Source organism: Bubalus bubalis, chromosome 10 (genome assembly GCF_019923935.1).
Source record: "Bubalus bubalis isolate 160015118507 breed Murrah chromosome 10, NDDB_SH_1, whole genome shotgun sequence".
In the NCBI taxonomy this organism is placed as follows: Eukaryota; Metazoa; Chordata; class Mammalia; order Artiodactyla; family Bovidae; genus Bubalus; species Bubalus bubalis.
This window is the reverse complement of record NC_059166.1, coordinates 35656353-35676496: the sequence shown is the minus strand read 5'-3', so window position 1 is coordinate 35676496 and position 20144 is coordinate 35656353.

The following is a 20144-nucleotide window of genomic DNA, read 5'->3' as shown; positions in this document are numbered from 1 at the left end:
AATTTCATGGCTGCAATCACCATCTGCAGTGATTTGGGATCCTCAAAAAATAAAGTCTGACACTGTTTCCACTGTTTCCCCATCTATTTGCCATGAAGGGATGGGACCAGATGCCATGATCTTCATTTTCTGAATGTTGAGCTTTAAGCCAACTTTTTCACTCTCCACTTTCACATTCATCAAGAGGCTTTTGAGTTCCTCTTCACTTTCTGCCATAAGGGTGGTGTCATCTGCATATCTGAGGTTATTGATATTTCTCCTGGCAATCTTGATTCCAGTTTGTGCTTCTTCCAGTCCAGCGTTTTTCATGATGTACTCTGCATATAAGTTAAATAAGCAGTCCTTAGAAGACAATAAAGCCATTTTATTCTGCTCACTCTGGGTTTCAGCATCAAGTTGTTCTTGTTACAATTTGAGCCCAAATTTTGAGATCCCTTGTTTTGATTCTGTGCCTTGTTTTTGAATCTCACTTTATTTTGTTGAAATTCATATATTAATTTACAGTCATACCTCATGTTTTCACCCTTCACAGATATTATGATTTTTTACAATTGAAAGTTTGTGGCAACCCTGCATTAAGGAAGCCTAACAGCACCACTCTTCAACCAGCATTTGTTCACTTCATGTCTCCCTGTCACACTTTGGTAATTTTTACAGCATTTCAAACCTTTTCATTGTTTTTATAATGATTTGTGATCAGTGATCATTGGTGCTACTATTATGACTTGCTGAGGGCTTGGATGATGGTTAGCATGTTTTAGCAAAAAAGTATTTTTTAATTAATGTATGCACGTTGTTTTTCTGGCCAAAATGCTATTGCACACTCCATAGACAGTATAGTGTAAGCCTAACTTTTATATGCATTGGGAAGCCAAAAAAATCATGTGACTCACTTTTCTGTGATATTTCCTTTATTGTGGTGGTCAAAAACCAAACCAAACCAAATATTCTAAGGTATGTCTGTGTAGGATTTCACTGTGTGTGTTTACACAGTTGACCCTTGAATAATACAATATACACCCACAAGTATACCTTTTGTTTGTTTTGGTCCCTGATGTTCTCAATAATCTTGTGATTTATCTGGATGGTTTGTTCTTTTAAAGAGTAAAGCACGAACAACCCAATGGTTCCCATAGGGTAGGAATGGGTTTTGCATGCGATAAGAATCTGGAGGCAGTGGCAGAATTTTCTCGGAGGATCACCAGGAATAAGTCTCTCAGGAAGGGAATTATAAAAACATCAGGGCTGAAATAGACTAATGTCTCATGAATAGAACTTGGACCTTCCGAGAGGAAGAATCTTCCCAAGAAGAATTGGAACTTACTGAACATTCATGCAATTATTTCTTAAAGACCTTCTATGTCCTAGATATTACTGTAGGCACTGATGAGGCAATAAAGTACATAACAGGTCTCTAATATAGTGATACATAAGTAATCAAGTAATTAGAAAACACTTTAATAACATAGAGTTCAAACAAAAGTTCAGATTGTAAGGCAGTGTCTCAGCTGATAGTCCCATAGATATATACACAGATCACAATCCAAAGGGAGAGGCTTTCACAGGAAGTCAGGAGAATGAGAAATATCTTAAGCAACTGTGTTCATTTCTCTGTAGGATAAGGCAACCAAGGTGTTAATTCATTATACACAAAAATATTTGGGAAAGAGGAATGAGTGGGAAAGAAAACTTCTCCTTTGGTCAAGAGGAGTGAAAAAGGCAAGGTGAGGGTCATGGTCAGGCACTCATCAGGGAGATTCAACTGAGCCATCAGCAAGGCAAGGCTGGGGGGCGTGGAGTGGGCCAGGCAAGGGTAGATGTGGAGGAGAGTCACAGCAGGCTGGCCCTGAGCTGGGGGGCCAGGGACAGAGGCTGGGCCAGCCTGGTGAACCACAGCACGAGGAACCAGCAGCAGCATGAGAGAAAACGTTTGCCCTACCTGCCTGCCCCCGCCCCCCCTACCACCCAGTGAGGGTCGTTTTCTGCCCAAGGACAGGTGAAGACAACACGGCTGGAGTGGAAGGCTGGGGGTCAGGTACTTTCTCATGGACTATCACAACAGTAAAAACAGAAGGAACAGGGCTCATGAACCTGCAGCTGCATGGGTCAACTGGAAAGTGTTCATTCGAAGTACGTTATGGGATGAATGATTTTGTGAACAAGCTGGAAACCTAACAATCATGCATGATATCATTTCTATATTCAAATGAATTTTGTTTTCCGAGCAACCAATGTATAAACAGAAATGATAAAGAATTGTGGGCTTGAGATACTTAATTACCATTTGTCAATCACAGAGGCTGTCGCTAAGACCCACTAGGTGGCAGTGTGGTAGTGATTTGCTGGTAAATAGAAAACGGAGTAACTATAGTTGGAACTCAAGCTACTAGCTCTTTCTGACATTTAGAAGTTTGCAATAGAGAATGTTCCTGGAATAATAGACGGAAAGTCAAACAATGACTATCTTGCCAACAGCCATTGACATATGAAATAAAACTGTTTTACAAGTAGTTAACAATGGAGCATTTTATAAAAGTCGAAACAGCGAAGAATGTTGCCCGCTATGTTCTCTAGTGATTCTTCTGATAGATGAATGTTAGACATATCTAAAATATAGACAGGTGAGAGAATAGCATGATGGGTATCTCTTTGCCAGCTCTTACAAAAGCCAGGCTGCATAGCTGTGCATAGCAGGCTTCAAGGATTCTCTGTCCCCAGGTCACACTTCCTCTTTAAATCCTCTTTCCCTGTTTCCTTTTGAGATGCTTTTGGAGACAAATCCCGGACAACTCACTTCATCTATCTCACTTCATTCTCTCCATTTGTATTTCTCCAAAAGTGTGTACAAAGACACACTAACATTTTGCATAGTAAAATTTCCCTGTTCCTTTCTTTTTCTGGGACCATCAGTTACTAGCTAGCTGTGTGACCTTGGACAAATTACTTAATCCCTCTGTGCCTCATTTTCTTAATGCAAAAAAGCAAAATGGCTTTCTGGGGAGGCCTTACAAATAGCTGTGAAAAGAAGAGAAGCGAAAAGCAAAGGAGAAAAGGAAAGATATAAGCAACTGAATGCAGAATTCCAAAGAATAGCAAGGAGAGATAAGAAAGCCTTCCTCAGCAATCAATGCAAAGAAATAGAGGAAAACAACAGAATGGGAAAGACTAGAGATCTCTTCAAGAAAATTAGAGATACCAAGGGAACATTTCATGCAAAGATGGGCTCGATAAAGGACAGAAATGGTATGGACCTAACAGAAGCAGAAGATATTAAGAAGAGGTGGCAAGAATATACAGAAGAACTGTACAAAAAAGATCTTCACGACACAGATAATCACGATGATGTGATCACTGACCTAGAGCCAGACATCCTGGAATGTGAAGTCAAGTGGGCCTTAGAAAGCATCGCTACGAACAAAGCTAGTGGAGGTGATGGAATTCCAGTTGAGCTATTTCAAATCCTGAAAGATGATGTTGTGAAAGTGCTGCACTCAATATACCAGCAAATTTGGAAAACCCAGCAGTGGCCACAGGACTGGAAAAGGTCAGTTTTCATTCCAATCCCAAAGAAAGGCAAGGCCAAAGAATGCTCAAACTACCCCACAACTGGACTCATCTCACACGCTAGGAAAATAATTCTCAAAATTCTCCAAACCAGGCTTCAGCAACACGTGAACCATGAACTTCCATATGTTCAAGCTGGTTTTAGAAAAGGCAGAGGAACCAGAGATCAAATTGCCAACATCCGCTGGATCATGGAAAAAAGCAAGAGAGTTCCAGAAAAACATCTATTTCTGCTTTATTGACTATGCCAAAGCCTTTGACTATGTGGATCACAATAAACTGTAGAAAATTCTGAAAGAGACAGGAATACCAGACCCACCTGATCTGCCTCTTGAGAAACCTATATGCAGGTCAGAAAGCAACAGTTCGAACTGGACATGGAACAACAGACTGGTTCCAAATAGGAAAAGGAATACGTCAAGGCTGTATATTGTCACCCTGTTTATTTAACTTATATGCAGAGTACATCATGAGAAATGCTGGGCTGGAAGAAACCCAAGCTGGAATCAAGATTGCCGGGAGAAATATCAATAACCTCAGATATGCAGATGATACCACCTTCATGGTAGAAAGTGAAGAGGAACTAAAAGCCTCTTGATGAAAGTGAAAGAGGAGAGTGAAAAAGTTGGCTTAAAGCTCAATATTCAGAAAACTACGATCATGGCATCTTGTCCCATCACTTCATGGGAAATAGATGGGGAAACAGTGGAAACAGTGTCAGACTTTATTTTTGGGGGTTCCAAAATCACTACAGATGGTGATTGCAGCCATGAAATTAAAAGACGCTTACTCCTTGGAAAGAAAGTTATGACCAACCTAGGTAGCATATTCAAAAGCAGAGACATTACTTTGCCAACAAAGGTCTGTCTAGTCAAGGCTATGATTTTTCCAGTGGTCATGTAAGGATGTGAGAGTTGGACTGTGAAGAAAGATGAGCACTGAAGAATTGATGCTTTTGAACTGTGGTGCTGGAGAAGACTCAAGAGTCCGTTGGACTGCAAGGAAATCCAACCCGTCCATTCTGAAGGAGATCAGCCCTGGGATTTCTTTGGAGGGAATGATGCTGAAGCTGAAACTCCAGTACTTTGGCCACCTCATGCGAAGAGTTGACTCATTGGAAAAGACTCTGATGCTGGGAGGGATTGGGGGCAGGAGGAGAAGGGGACGACAGAGGATGAGATGGCTGGATGTCATCACCGACTCGATGGATACGAGTTTGGGTGAACTCCAGGAGTTGGTGATGGCCAGGGAGGCCTGGCGTGCTGTGATTCATGGGGTCGCAAAGAGTCAGACATGACTGAGCGACTGAACTGAACTGAAAATAGGATAATAATAGTACTAACCTCATAGGGTTACTGCAGGGCTCACATGAGTTAATAGAAGAGTGGTTAAACTAGTGAGTCACACGGTGAACACCACATAATAGTCTCCTCCCCAGCTGTTATCAAACCAAACTGGGGTCTGCTTGCCTGATGTACAGCACAGTGAGGACAGTCTACTGACACCACGCTGTATTGAAGGGAAGTCCAGTGTATGCTGCATGGCTAAGCAAGGAGAATGGACAGCTCATTTTTCAGAACACCTGAACTCACTGATGGTTTTCAGGGAAGGGTTTTTAAAGGCAGGATGAGGGAGTTCCGCCTCAGAGGCTATAGATAATATACTTAGCCATATCCTTTCATTGTTTTGCAGATACTGAAACCTCCACCAGGTGGAAGAAGTTAACTGCATGCTTACCACTAGCACATAGGCCCCAGACTGGTTGGAACCAGAAGGTTGATGATATTGACTCCAGAAATATCACCTTGTTACCTCACCACCAGCCAATCAGAAGCATGTCCACTAGCTGATCACAAGCCTTGCAGGGTTCTGCTCAGTTTCACAACCAAAATGAAAGGGGAAAAAAAAAACTGCATTCTTGTTCTATTTTAATAGTGTCTTCTAAGTGCTAGCTAAGCAGTGTATGCTCAATAAATACTTAAATCAATGAATGAGTAAATGAATGGCTAAAATATGATGGTGCACATGAGATACACAAGGGAAGACTTAATATGTAATGTCTGGCATTTAACATTCAGAACCTTTTAATGAATATATTATTCTTGCATGATTAAAAGGTAGAACATTTTAAGTATAAGGAAGGCTTCAATTTTTTTTTCCATTTTAGATAGATCAAACGTTTTAAACATTAGGATACTAACTAAGAAAGATTAGTTGACTCTCAAAATATTGATTTAGCAAACATTTTTAGTTAGAAGTTAATCTTGAGATAATTAGATTAACTCTTATTTTCAGATTCAAAACCAGGCCTTTGTTTCTTTTTAAGCTATATTTCTGCCCCAGCCTGGCAAAAGCCATTACATTAGTATGATGAATGTAAGTGTGATTTATTTTATTGTTAAAAATATATGTGAGGAATACTCTCAGCATCATATGTTTTTGTGTGGTTTTATCAGTTTATGGAGTAGCAAAACAATTTTGGAAATGGTTTCTTTATCATAAAAAAATAAAATTTTATTCTTAGATCTGTCTTAGACTATTTCAAATTATGAAACACTTTCTGGATGTTATCAATTTACTATGTGCTTTTCTCTTCCTTGAAACTATTTATCTCTCCCTTAAGGAAACTAGGTTAAAAACTCTGCGTATCAAGAAAATTAGGTTCAGAGGAAGACAAATGATCTTTTGAATATATCAAGTAAATTCCTGAATTCAAAAGATTTGAACATTATTCTTGAAAATAACCAGAACTAAGATAACAAAAATTACATTCTGGAGAAAATTTCTTGGAACAGAAAAATGTTAATTCATGCATAAAGCTTGCCCAGATGCCATCACCTAATCTGGTCTGGGTGCAGCCTTCACACAAAAACTAGTCCTTTCCTTGTATCTGACATTAGGACACAACCAGGCCAGCTTACCAAGCAGTTAGGACATCTTGAGGGTTTTTGTATTTTTTTTTTTTTTTTTTACCATATAAGATGATAATCTTGCCATTTTTAAGTTAAGTATCTTTTTATTGCCATAAATATCAGTGAGCCTTAAATGAAATTCTGCAGGTGCAATTTGGCCTTGGAGAATTGTATCCACTTGCAAACAAAAGCTATACAAAGCAGGTTTTTAGTTTAGCAGAAATCTTGCAGCTGTTCATTTAGAATTTACATATTTCTTTGTATTCTCTGCATATTTCATACTGAGATTATTCTTTAAATGTCATGGTCGAAGTGCCTCAAATTCAATGTGTCCTTTACGGAACTTGTCATTGTCCTTCTTCTTTTCAGCATTACTGACTTCAGGGAATGCACCTGAAATCAATCTGGTTGTTCATCCAGAAATCCAGAAGCTGGGCTGCATCACTTTTATTGGCTCCTTTGCACATATCTGACGTATTTCAGACACCTGAACTTCACGTTTGTCTCTTGTGTGCCTCCCCTGGCTCACTGCAGCTGCCATATGAGCAGGGAGGGGCCTGGTCTATGAACTCAGAGAGGTTATCACAGTCCCTGATGCTCAATAAATATTTGAGGAAGGAATGAGTGATCCACATTTATCTAATCTACATTAATCTATTTCCTCTTCTCCAGTGCTGCCATGTTGATTCTAGTTCCAACAATTTACCATAGCCTTATCTGGGTCATTGTGACAATCTTAATTTGGACTCTCTGACTCTATTCACATCTCATTGCATCTGCCTTAAGTCTAGCCTCATCTTTCTTCACTCCTGACTATATATGTACTTAACACAAATAGTATTGAGCTGGTTATAGCACCTATACTACCCTTAAATTTCTTGCCTTCATGACTTTACCCAAGATGTTTCTCTCTTTAGAAATGTCTGGTTATTTTATTTTTGCAAACTTGGTATACACGTTGCTCAGTCCATGTGATAAATATCTTAGTATTATTTTCTGCAGTCCCAGGTTATATTAAATGCCTCTTTTCTTTTGTCCCTTTGCACTTTGGGCATTTCCCTAACAGAATGCCTATACTATTGTTTATTTTTCTGTTTATCTGTCTGGCTTTTCTTCTATGCTCCTTTTGGGTAGGAATTCTTTCTTTGGCATTATAATAAATTCAATGGTACACAGAAGTTAGTCCACTAAAAATTCATTAGCTTGAAATGTAGGTATTTTTCATTTTGTGGAATGCATAAACAGGAATTTAATATTGCTACTAATTTTAAATGAGTACCATATCTAAGGGCTTCCAGGTGGCACAGTGGTAAAGAATCTGCCTCCAGTGTAGGAGATGCAAAAGATGTGGGTTTGATCCCAGGGTTGGAAAGATTTCCTGGAGTAAGAAATGGCCACCCACTCCAACATTCTTGCCTCGAAAATTCCACGGACAGAGGAGCCTAGAGGGCTATAGTCCAGGCCAATGGACATGGTTGTATGCATTGTGCACTGCACAATTCAAGGAATGAGTACTAGTGCTATAGATTACAATGTGAATGTCTACTCTACCCCTTGGCTTGTAAATTATACAAGTTATCCAACTACAGGCAGTAGCTTTGGTGGAGACAGAGGAAACAATGTAGCAATTATAATGAGCTAAGAGACCATTATATTTTAAATTTACTTTGCTATTGTATAGCACATGGCACTCTCTTCAATGTTATGTGCCAGCCTGGATGGAAGGCAGTTTCAGGGGAGAAAGGACACACATATATGTATGGCTGAATTCCTTTGCTGTTCACCTGAAACTATCAACATTGTTAATTAGCTATACCCCAACACAAAATAAGACGTTTAAAGTTTGAAAAATAAAGAATTCATTCATTTACAAGTTAAAAAATAATTTACTTTTGGTTTCTCAGATCTATAGTCACTAAACAAATAATTCAGTGATAATTTATCTGATACTGTTGCTTTTTATGGGAAAACATTTGTCTTAGCATGATATATTTTCCTCCTGGTCTGTACTCCATAAATTGTGAAATGTTTTACCTTTCTTTCCTGGATCATAGTCTCATTTCTTTGACTGAATTTGCAACCCCTGGAGCATAAAGTTCGTATACAGGCATAGATATAAGCTAATTGAGTTCACTATGAAAAATAAACATTGGCTGGTAAAATAGTTATTTCCATCAAACAAATCAGTCAAAATTAGAACATTTTCTTATAATGAGAAAATAAAGAGTTGATTCTAAAAAAGCTGCTGGTAAAAAGATACTACCTTCTTTTAGATTTTATAACTAGACTTAGTAATTCAATTTATCATTTAATTTTAAATTTATAGCTTTAAGAAAGACATCAATTTTCTCTAGGAAATAGAAAAGCTTAATTCAGAGAATTTAGGACTTAGAAACATGAAGATCCATATTTAGTAGCTAGCAAATTATAAATTATAATGAACAATAAACCAGATAACTATTTCAAGAAAATGAATTTAATAAAAATAGCCATCAAACTTGTACATCAAAGAAGACTCAAAACAAAGGCTGGATAAATTGTCAACTTGACCTAAGGCTTAGTACAGATTTATTAAATTAGTTGGTGTTTACATCTGCATGGAATAGTTGTTGTTCAGTCGCTAAGTTGTGTCTGACTCTGCAACCCTATGGACTGCAGCACGCCAGGCTTTCCTATCCTTCGCTATCTCCCAGAATTTGCTCAAACTCATGTCCATTGTGTCAATGATGTCATCCAACCATCTCACCCTCTATCGCCCTTTTCTCTTCCTGCCTTCAATCTTTCCCAGCACCAGGGTCTTTTCCAATGAGTCAGCTCTTCCCATCAGGTGGCCAAAGTATTGGAGCTTCAGCATCAATCCTTCCAATGAACATTCAAGGTTGATTTCCTTTAGGATCGACTGGCTTGATCTCCTTGCAGTTCAAGGGACTCTGAAGAGCCTTCTCCAGTACCACAATTTGAAGGCCTCAGTTCTTTGGCACTCAGCCTTCTTTATGATCCAATTCTCACATCTGTATATGAAAAACCATAGATATTAAATATTTATAGCAACCACTGTATTGAGGGCTATGTAACAACAAGTGTTGGACAAGAGTATAGCACAGAAGCTTGATGTGATCTATATGTGGTATGACTTATTTTTTAAAGTATCTTTGACTGTTATGTGGAGGGTGGTTTATGGGGATGTCAAAGTGGAAACAAGAAACCAGTTAGGAGACTACTGCAGTAGCCCAGGCAAAATATGATGATGATGGGATTAAGATGGTAGTGGTAGAAATGGAGCAAAGTTAATGATTTAGGAGGTAGAATTGACAGACAGAATACTTCCCTGGTGGCTCAGACGGTAAAAGCGTCTGCCTACAATGCGGGAGACCCGGGTTCAATCCCTGGGTGTGGAAGATCTCCTGGAGAAGGAAATGGCAACCCACTCCAGTATTCTTGCCTGGAAAAGCCCATGGATGGTGGAACCTGGTAGGCTACAGTCCATGGGGTTGCAAAGAGTCAGATATGACTGAGCAACTTCACTTTCAGTTTCATTGACAGACAGGGGCTTCCCTGGTGGCTCAGATGGTAAATAGTCTTGCCTGCAATGCGGGAGATCCAGGATCCATCCCTGGGTCAGGAAGATCCCCTGGAGAAGGAAATGACAACCCACTCCAGTACTCTTGCCTGGAAAATCCCATGGATGGAGGAGCCTGGTAGGCTATAGTCCATGGGGTCACAAAGAGTTGGACACGACTGAGCGACTTCACTTTCACTTTCACTTCATTGACAGACAGAATGTAAGAATTCAGATATGGAAGGGGAAGGAGAGGACAATGAAATATGGGTCCTAATTTTGTTTTTGTTTAGAGTGACCAATGCTGTAGAAGGTGGTGCTACTTACTGAGAAGGAAAAGACTGAGTAAAGAAGAGTTTGGGGGGAAAAGCAAGATTTACATTTGGGCGAGTTAAGTTTGAGAGATACATTACATATTCAAATGGAGATGTCAATCCCTGGATCTTGGTAGAGGTTTTCAGCATTAAAGATATTTTAATATATATTTGATACATTCAAAAAAGTATTTATTATGTACTTCCAAGTTATAAAATATGCATAATAAAGGGAAAACCTTGTGCTCTTACCACCCACTTGAGATCTAGATTTTAGAAGTTGATCACAACTACTCACATGCCTGTGTGTTCTTCCCTGATCCCATTGGTCTGCTTTGTCTCCAGAAGTAGCCAAGATTCTGAAATGTGTGTTGTAGCCTAAGTATGAACTAGTGCTGCATCTTGAGCCCTTCCAGCATGATGGTTTCATGAGTGACTATTGGCAATTATATTGTTAGGTAGACTTAGATCTATTAGCAATTCTAATGGAAGCTCAATATAATTTAGTATAGAATTTTGAGTAGCTTACATTTAATTCTTTTAAAATTACACTGTGAAAGGGGGACCTTATGACAGATTGTAAACAACAGGAAGATAAGTTTGAATAAAGCTTCCATATGCACTTGACTCATGTTTGAGTCACATCCAATACTGCAGAGCAGGTGTGATTCAGCCTATAAACTCTGGTGGCAGGAAATATCACCTTATTTATTATTTTAAATTCATATAAAATCTATTCTAAGCTCCTATACAGACAAGGGAGAAATTCAGTCTTAGTCACTAAGATTCAAGGAAGTGTATGTGGTAATAACAAATTGAGGGAAGACTGTTTCATCCCAGTTCACCGTGGTCATCTTATCCTCAGGCTTTTCGCCCACGTGCTCTGTTTCTAGGCTACACGGAGGCTGCAAAGCCTACGCTTGGGACCTAGCCACAGTGGGACCGGAGGACATCCAGACCCCTCCATGGAGCTGTCACATTTCTGGGCTCTGCCCTGGAGCTCTGCTCAGGTTCCAGCATACAGATCTCCATTCTTCTCCGTTTCTGTTGAAATCTTTCCACCTCCTTCTGTTAACCTCAAAGGCACTCCTTTCTCTTTCATCTATCCTTGAAGCACTTATCATAAGTTTAGGCATCTACAAAAACTAGGAAAACTCTCTGATTTCAAGGGGTTTCTGCTTTCCAACCTGCCACACATGTCTTCTAAGTGAAAAGAGCATAGCCCTGCCCACTGCTTGAAACAGGCAGTAGGAGAAGAAGGGGGAAAGGAAACACATTTAAACAAATTACTATCTCAGTGTATAATCCTGCAGCACTTCTACATAAGGCATGGGCATCTCATTAAAGAAAATGTTTTTAAAAGAAAAGGAAGAGAAAGAAAAATAAGAAAGACTATGGCCTTCTTAGCATTGGATTTGACCTCTTGTGGTTCTCTACTGAGAAAATGTAGATGCCCCATCTAGTCCATATCTTCTACTTTACGGATGAGATGACTTAAGTTCCAGAGGCCACGTGGTATGGAAGAAACTGCAGGGGCTTTACAATGAGCTGAATTAAGTTAGCTTTCTAATTCTGTTGCTTATTAATTCAAGGGTCTTGGGCAAGTTACACAGACTCTCTGAGCTTCAGCTTCTTCATCCACAAAATGGCAATGATTATACCAATCTTATAGAATTGTTGGGAGATTTAAAGGATTTATGTGCCCACATGGTATTTTACCCAGAAACTGACACACAGAAGACATTCAACAATGTTAGCTTCTCCCCCTTTACTCAAAGCCATATATGTAATGTGTGACAGACCCAGAATGAGAGCCTAGCTTCCCCTACTCCTAGAGCGAACTGCACATCAGGGTGGCCGTTGGAGACACACAGCGACATATTAACCACGCTGTATTAACAGTAGACAAATTTCTTACCAGTAGACACACATATGCATGCTCAGTTGTAAAAAGGACACGTCACTTATCAATTAACACTTTTTACTTAAAAGATGTAGAACCTTTTCCAAAACACGTGGAAACACCAATCACCTTTGTCTCTGGGTGGTAGAGAATAGGTAGAGGATAAGCCTAGGCCCGACAGTAGCAAAGGGTCAGACCCCCAGCTGCTGTTTTTCTCAAGTTGGTTTTCTATTCTCACAGGGAAGCCAAATGGTCAGCCGGCAGCTAATTAGCAGCATTTGTCATGTTCCAGGGGCGGGGAGAGGGGATGGAAATGAGGCCAAGGCTGGGAGTTCTCTCCACTCATAGGCAGGTATATTCCAGACAGGGAAAACAATGTGCAGAGCGAGATTAATAATACTAAGTGGTGATGAGGCCAGCCCTGAACCTGACTGAGCAACTCTCTGATGTGTATGATCTGTCACCAGGACGAACACCTGGGGAGGGGATGGCTCAGCTGCATCTATCACCCCCAGGGAGAGAAGCTCATTAGTGAAACTTCCTGAGAGAGGACCCTCACCTACATTCTGCTCAGTGAAGAACGGTGCACTCACTACCTGTTATGCACGCACGTGTGCTGAGTCACTTCAGTCATGTCCGACTCTTTGCGACCCCATATTATAGACTTAAGCATACCAGGTAAAACAATCATGAATTCTTTTATTCACTCAAACATTACCAAACCTGGGACTTTGTAACCAACATTATCAACAAATACCTCATGTTAGTAGATATCTATGCTTTGGCTATTAAACTGAAAGCTAACATTTATTAATATAATTTATTGAGGACTTTACATGAATTATCTCTTTAATAATTAAAAAATAACTTTGAAATATTTTACAGCATCCCTGCTTCACAGAGGATGAAAGTGAGGTTCAGATTGCTAGGGTCACACACAGTGGTAAGAGCCAGGACTGGAATCTTGATTTGTCTGTATTTAATCACTGAATCATGCTGTCTTCAAGGGCTACAGCTCAGTATGTGGGACTATCTCTGGGAAATTTTTATTCTTCAAAAGAGAGGAAGATACTACTTACAACTATAGAGGATATACCAGGTGAGTTGAAGTAACATTTTTCATAGCTGATTCTGTATTTGTGCATTTTCCATAAGTAAAATAGGTATCTCATAATGATTTCTATTAAAAAATATTCAGAGGAAAAATTCACTGTATTCTCCTACATGCTGCAAAGTAGTGGTCTTACATGAGCACTTATTATAATCTGTATTATTGAACACATATTGTTTGACCAGCTCTGCATTAAAGATTGGGTACATACTGAGGTATAAATCATGGTCCTACACCCTCAATTGCTGCTGTAACAAATCACCACACACTTAGTGATTTAAACAACACAAATTTATTACAATTTTGGAGACCAGAAGTCCAAAATGAATCTGACTGGGCTAAAGTGTTAATAGGGCTGCTTCCTTCTGGAGATTGTAGAGGAAAATCAATGTCCTTCCCTTTTCCAACATTTTTTGGCTTGTAGCCCCTTTCATCTTGATAGCCAGAGCCTTAGCATCTTCAGATTTCTCTCTAACTCTGACTCTCCTATCCTTTTTTACCTACAAGGACTCTGTGATTACATTGGGTTACCTGGATAAGGCAGAATAAACTCCTCCTATCAAGGCCAGCTAATTAATAAGCTTAACTCCACCACAATCTTAATTCTTCATTGCTATATAATATAAGATATTCACAGTTTCTAGGGCATTGGGGCACAGATATTTTAAGGAGCCATTACTCTGCTAAGCATAAACACTAATCATTTTAGTAGAAAGAAGATTTAAGGTGAAATCAGGATGGATTCTCCAAACCTCATCTTGTAATTCTACAAAAATTCCCAGGATCTCTTAAAAAAAGAAGAAGAAAACACTACATACAATTAAATTTGATGTTCTGATCATATTTATTACATATTTACATCATTTTGACAGTTTTCCACAAACCCTTAGTTTCTTGCTGTTGTAGCCGGCCATCTGGCAACCTTTATGATTAAGTTCAAGGTTATGTTGCTTCAAATTGTGTTCAATTGCTTCTTAAGCCTTTTTTTTTTTTTTCCTGAGCATGTTTAATTTCCCTGATGAAGTCAAGCCTCCAGACAGACAAGGTGTGTCATCTTTGAGTGGAATCTGTCCGGAAGCAAAAGCTGATGCCAGAAGCATTAAAAGGTTTCCAATGCATTTGTACCAGACAAAGGTTTAGGTGCTTCTAATAACTGAGCCTTATCGACCTTAGAAACCACAAACAGCCAGTTAAGATTTGTTTGTGTACTGTTTGACAGTTTTCAAGAAAGAAAGGAAAGCCAAGTAGTGATAACTAATGCGGTCCGTCACGCTTCCTTCAACACAACACATGACATCAGCATTCATCAGTTGGTTAACAACTTAGACTATTCTATGGACAATGCAAAATGGTCAAACATTAATGACTTTTAGAATAAAGATGTAGTAGATATGCCAAGTTCTTACTTTCAATTCAGAGTTTAGTTTTATTTGCTTGTATTTTTTTCTCACCTAAGAACCTACTGAGATTTGTTGGATACGAAATGGAAGAAAACCAAAGGAACCAAAACAAATGAAGCTCATTCTAGTTAGTTGAAGCCCACTCTGGCTTACAAATTCCAAAGACATTTGGATTATAAATATGGGTGAACAAAGGGCTATAGATTGATTCCATGGCACAGACTAGGAACGTGGTGTGTTTGCAGTCAAAGCTTTGTGTCCTATGGAGTGACTTTCATCTTTCCATGAGCAAGGACCTGGATTGGTCTTGGAATTGGTGCACGTCGCCTGATGTTGATGGAAGCATGTGTGAGTGGAAAGTTGTTGGTATCATTGTTGCTGTTGTGTTCACTCAGTCGTCTCTGGTTCTTTGCAACCCCTTGGACTATAGCCCACCAGTTTCCTTTGTTCATCAGATTCTCCAGGCAAGAATACTGGAACCAGTTGCCATTTTCTTCTCCAGAGGATATTCCCTACTCAGGGGTCGAACCTGTGTCTCTTGCATCCCCTACATTGGCAGGATGATTCTTTACCACTGTGCCATCTACGTTGGTATCATAGCATGTTGTTAAACTCATTGAAACATGATCTTTTGGAACCTTTTCAGGAAATAAATGGTGAAAAGATGGCATTTCACTATGTCATCTCTGCTTTCTCTAACCTTCTGACTGGCTGAAATATTAAAATATGTAATTATGTGCTTTCCACACACAAACACCTTCAGAAATGTAGCTCAATAAATATTAAATATTCATAAACTATTCCTGCTATTTTACCGATGGATTAAACTTGGCATGGAAGTAGTTCTTACAAAGCAAAGATACAGACATGCCTTTTGATCTTACATAAAACCTTGACCTGACTCTTGGACAAGGTTCTTAACCTCCAAGGTTTATGGATAATTGAATGGGCCTGCAGGATATCAGGCTGACAGTGAATTCTCTCTAAGCATAGGGAAAATTTGCTGATATAATTGCATGTGTATTTTTCTGGAATGAGAAGGCATAGCTTTCATTTGATTCTGTGTCTAATAGATAATAATGAAGAAAATAAAATGCTAAGAACCAGAGATTTAGAACCTTTTTTTATAACAAGATGTTGCTTACAAACTCAGAAAAAAATTGGTTTGGAATCTAATGAGCTGTTTTTGGCTATCATGCATAAACTGAGCAGCCACTTTGGAAAATTAATATGAAAACATAAAAATGTAATTGCTAAGCAACCTGTGCATTAAGCATCATTTTCAATTAATTTTAGCTAAGAATTGGGCTATTAATTTTAATATCTTACAATCACATTCATGGTTAATTAAAGATAATCTCTTTAAAACTCACTTTAGAGGCTCTGCAAACCATGGCATGTTTTGATTTTTGCAAGAATTTCTTTCTTTTTAAAGATATGAAATGCCATATCATCTTGACAGAGTCCCATAATGTTGCAAATGTATAGATCTTTTTCTTTAATGTTAGCTTAAAAATCTGAGACTCTATTGTTAAAAAATCAAAAAAGAAAATTATTTAACCCAATTCTTAATTATGTAGTAAGTTTCACATGTAACTCAACATTTTAGTTAATTTTTAACACTTCTTGACTTACTCTAAGAAGCTAACTAGCTTTCTTGCAAGGTAGAAATAACAAAATTATTAAAATTTTATAAAGTTATAGAAATATTCATCTCTAGAGCATAAAAGAAAAGTAAATATTGACCATGCTTTGGTAAGCAGTGTCGCTGGTGAATCTAGAAAACTCAGACCATGTTGAGAGAGGGTCTTGATTCAAAACTACTAGGAACAAAACCTGACTCTTCTAGAGTAAAATCAAATAAGGAAGTTTAGAAAGCTTTTGGAAGAAGACTTAACTTTTTGGAAATGATGATGGAATTTAATTACTTTGGGATTATTGTTATTGATTTTATGCACTTTGGGTTTTTTTGTGAAATTTTATATTGATTCTGACATAAAAGGTAATTTCAATGCGTTATCAGCAGCTCTCAGAATTTTGCCAAATAAACTTTTTAACTTAGAAAAGATTTCGTTGCAATGAACATTTGTTCTCCTAGACACCCCTTGAGTCAGCCCCAAATCTCCACAATGTGGAGTCTTAAGTGAATTATCTGTATTATAAGCCATGACTGAGAGATGAAGAGATGCTTTCTAGTCACAGAGGACTTTGTTGGAAACTTCTGACCAACCCCAAAATAACATGCCAATGTACGGGTGGAGAAATAATAAAGGGCTCGTCTCAGCAGTATCGCCACAAAGCCAAATGTATCCTATAGCCGTAATTCTCCGATACTGTTAGGTTCAAAATGTGTCCACGTATTCTTCTCCTAAGGGTCAGAGGATGAATGCTGATTCACTCTGAGGAGAGTTCAGTATCGAGGGCAAAGGACAGGTGGTTCAGTAGGAGCTGAGCAAGTTAGAGGCCAGGAGTTCTGTGGGAAAAGGCAGGAGACAAAATGCCAGCCTGAGAAGAAATCACCAATGAAGAGCCATGGCACCTCTTTACCCCAGTAAATCCCCTGAGAGAGGGGCTTGCTGGACTTCTCATGCCAGCAGGCAACACTCAGGGAGGAAACTATTTCTGGGTTTTGTTTTCCTTGTCTTATTAATGATTTACTTTTCTTATTATAGAGGAACAAATGTTCATTGCAGAAAATTTGGTTTATATATATATATAAATATATAAATTTACCACTAATCAGAGAAGGCAATGGCACCCCACTCCAGTACTCTTGCCTGGAAAATCCCATGGACAGAGGAGCCTGGAAGGCTGCAGTCCATGGGGTCGCTGAGGGTCGGACACGACTGAGTGACTTCACTTTCACTTTTCACTTTCATGCATTGGAGAAGGAAATGGCAACCCACTCCAGTGTCCTTACCTGGAGAATCCCAGGGACGGCGGAGCCTGGTGGGCTGCTGTCTATGGGGTCGCACAGGGTCGGACACGACTGAAGCGACTTAGTAGCAGCAGCAATAAGAAAAACTACTGACATTCTGTTATTTTTGCTCCCAGTGGTTTGCTACATGTCTATTGCTATCCATCTATATGCTGGAACACTGATGAAATCCCAAAATCTAATTGGTAATCCAACTTTATTCTTTTAATGTATTATGTGTCAATATTTCTCCAGAGACACTGGCTTCTGACTTTCTCTGGTTCTGATAGATATTCCCTCCCTACTGACACTTCATTCCAAATACATACATATTTGGAAGGAAAGGAGAAAGCAAGGAGGTAGGGAGGGAGGGAATGAAGGAAGGAAGGAAGGTAGGAAGGGAGAAACGAAAAGGGGAAAGGAAAGAAAGAGAGATAGACTGTGTCAGTTTTACTTTGGTGTAGGAAATTTTCCTTCTGCCATTTCAGGACACCTGCCCCCACTATGCCCAGCTCACCCCTTCCATTTCCTCTATCAATATTTCTGCACACTTTTTTTGAGCCCAAACACAGACTAGTACACAAATGAAGAAAAGGGGGACTCTTTATTGACCTAAAATTGTGCTGTGAATACATTTCTGTCAAATTAATCAATCTCCTTAAAATCTCTTAAAGTTAGGCCATGATCAAGTGGCCCAATAGTTAGTAAGCACTTAATGAATGAGTGCTGAACTAAGGTGAATTCTTTGGGTGGGGAGAGGGCAGGGAAAGATGGAAGAAGCCTGAAGGGAACAGGAAGGCATTATGGAGGTACAGGGGCCCCCCCTCCAGGGAGAGAGGCATTGTGAAAAGGGGCCTCGGGATGAAAAAGACAAAATTTCAAATACTCACCATTTCTTTTCATCAATAGGAAATGAGTACATGCTGCTATCCACTGAGGCATTTCCTGTCTGACAGTCATGGAAACAGCTTCTCCAACCTGGGAGGGTGTCCTCATCTTGAAAGGAGTGCTTGGGACAAAACAGGAAGAACTGTGTTAGGTTGATCAACTGTATTCACTTTGGTGAATAAGAACCCCTTAGGCTGAGACAAACCTTAGGCAGAATCTTGAGTGGTTTTGAAGAGGTGGGGCTAGGCAGAGACTCCAAGTCTCCAGCAACCCCCTTGGAGAAGCAACATTAAGAGTGCTTTCGAGTCCTTGAACCTGGCTCAAGGAAGGCTCTTGGCAAATGTTCCTTGAAAGAGTAAACACAGAAACTGAGCTTTAGGCTCCTTCCCAGCAATGATGTGAGAATTCATCAGTTGTCCTCAAATGACAAAAAAGAAGTTGGGCTGCTTGACTTCACATATGAACACAGGGAGCTCATAAATAAAAAGGACAGAGAATAGATGACCGTAACAGGGACTAGAAAATTCTCAGTATCAGTCCTGGGTAACAGATCATGCCCTGTTCCAAGCTGAATATTAGGACAACAAGTAAGCCAGTTCTATTAGTGCCCCGGGTAACAGAAAAGTCTAGAAAGGTCAAAAACACACTAGGTTGTTATGACAAGCTGAATATTTTGTACTTTATCTTGTTGTAATAGGCCGCCATAGAAGTTTTTAGACAAGAAAATGATCTGATTAAAAATTAATATGGTCATTTTGGGAAAGAAAAAGGGGGGTCAACTCTAGTCAAGGAGCTATGTTAATGAATAAAGATATTAAGTCTTTATGAGTAAAAGTCCATTAAAATTATTTCAGCACACAGTTTTCCTTATTATATTTTAAAACCCAAGTATGACTCACAACTTAAGGAGTTTTGAATTGAAACTGCTTGCTTTATGACTTTTCTTACTATACATAGAACCCCCACCCCTACCACAGGTAACCACCAATTCTCATGTTTATGAAAACAAATTATTTCCAATGAGAAGGGCCCCAATTGCCTGTTCTTTCAACACCAATGCTAACATGAAATCAGGGATAAGGTGATACAGCTATACTTAAAGGTCATTGAAGAAAATGAAAATCACTTCTCAGAATTTATCATTGCAAGATGTCTGGGATCTTCATGCTCACTGAGTTAGAAATTAAACATTTTGAAGAGTAGACCTTTTATTTTGCTTGGAATTCATGGTTTCTGTGAGCAGCAAAGAATGAGAGATGTACCTATATCAGCATGTCTTCATTCTGAGATTCCTAGAGTTTTCATATTAATGGGCCTCAGCCAAAAGGATCAATTGTGATATAACTTATATGTTTAGGACTTCCCTGGTGGCTCAGATGGTAAAGAATCTCCCTGCAATGCAGGAGACCAGGATTCAGTCCCTGAGTCTGGAAGATCCCTGAAGAAGGGACTATCTATCCACTCCAGTATTCTTGCCTGGAGAAGTCCATGGACAGAGGAGCCTGGCAGGTTACAGCACAGTCCATGGGGTTCCTAAGAGTCAGACACGACCAAGGGACTAACACTTTACATATCT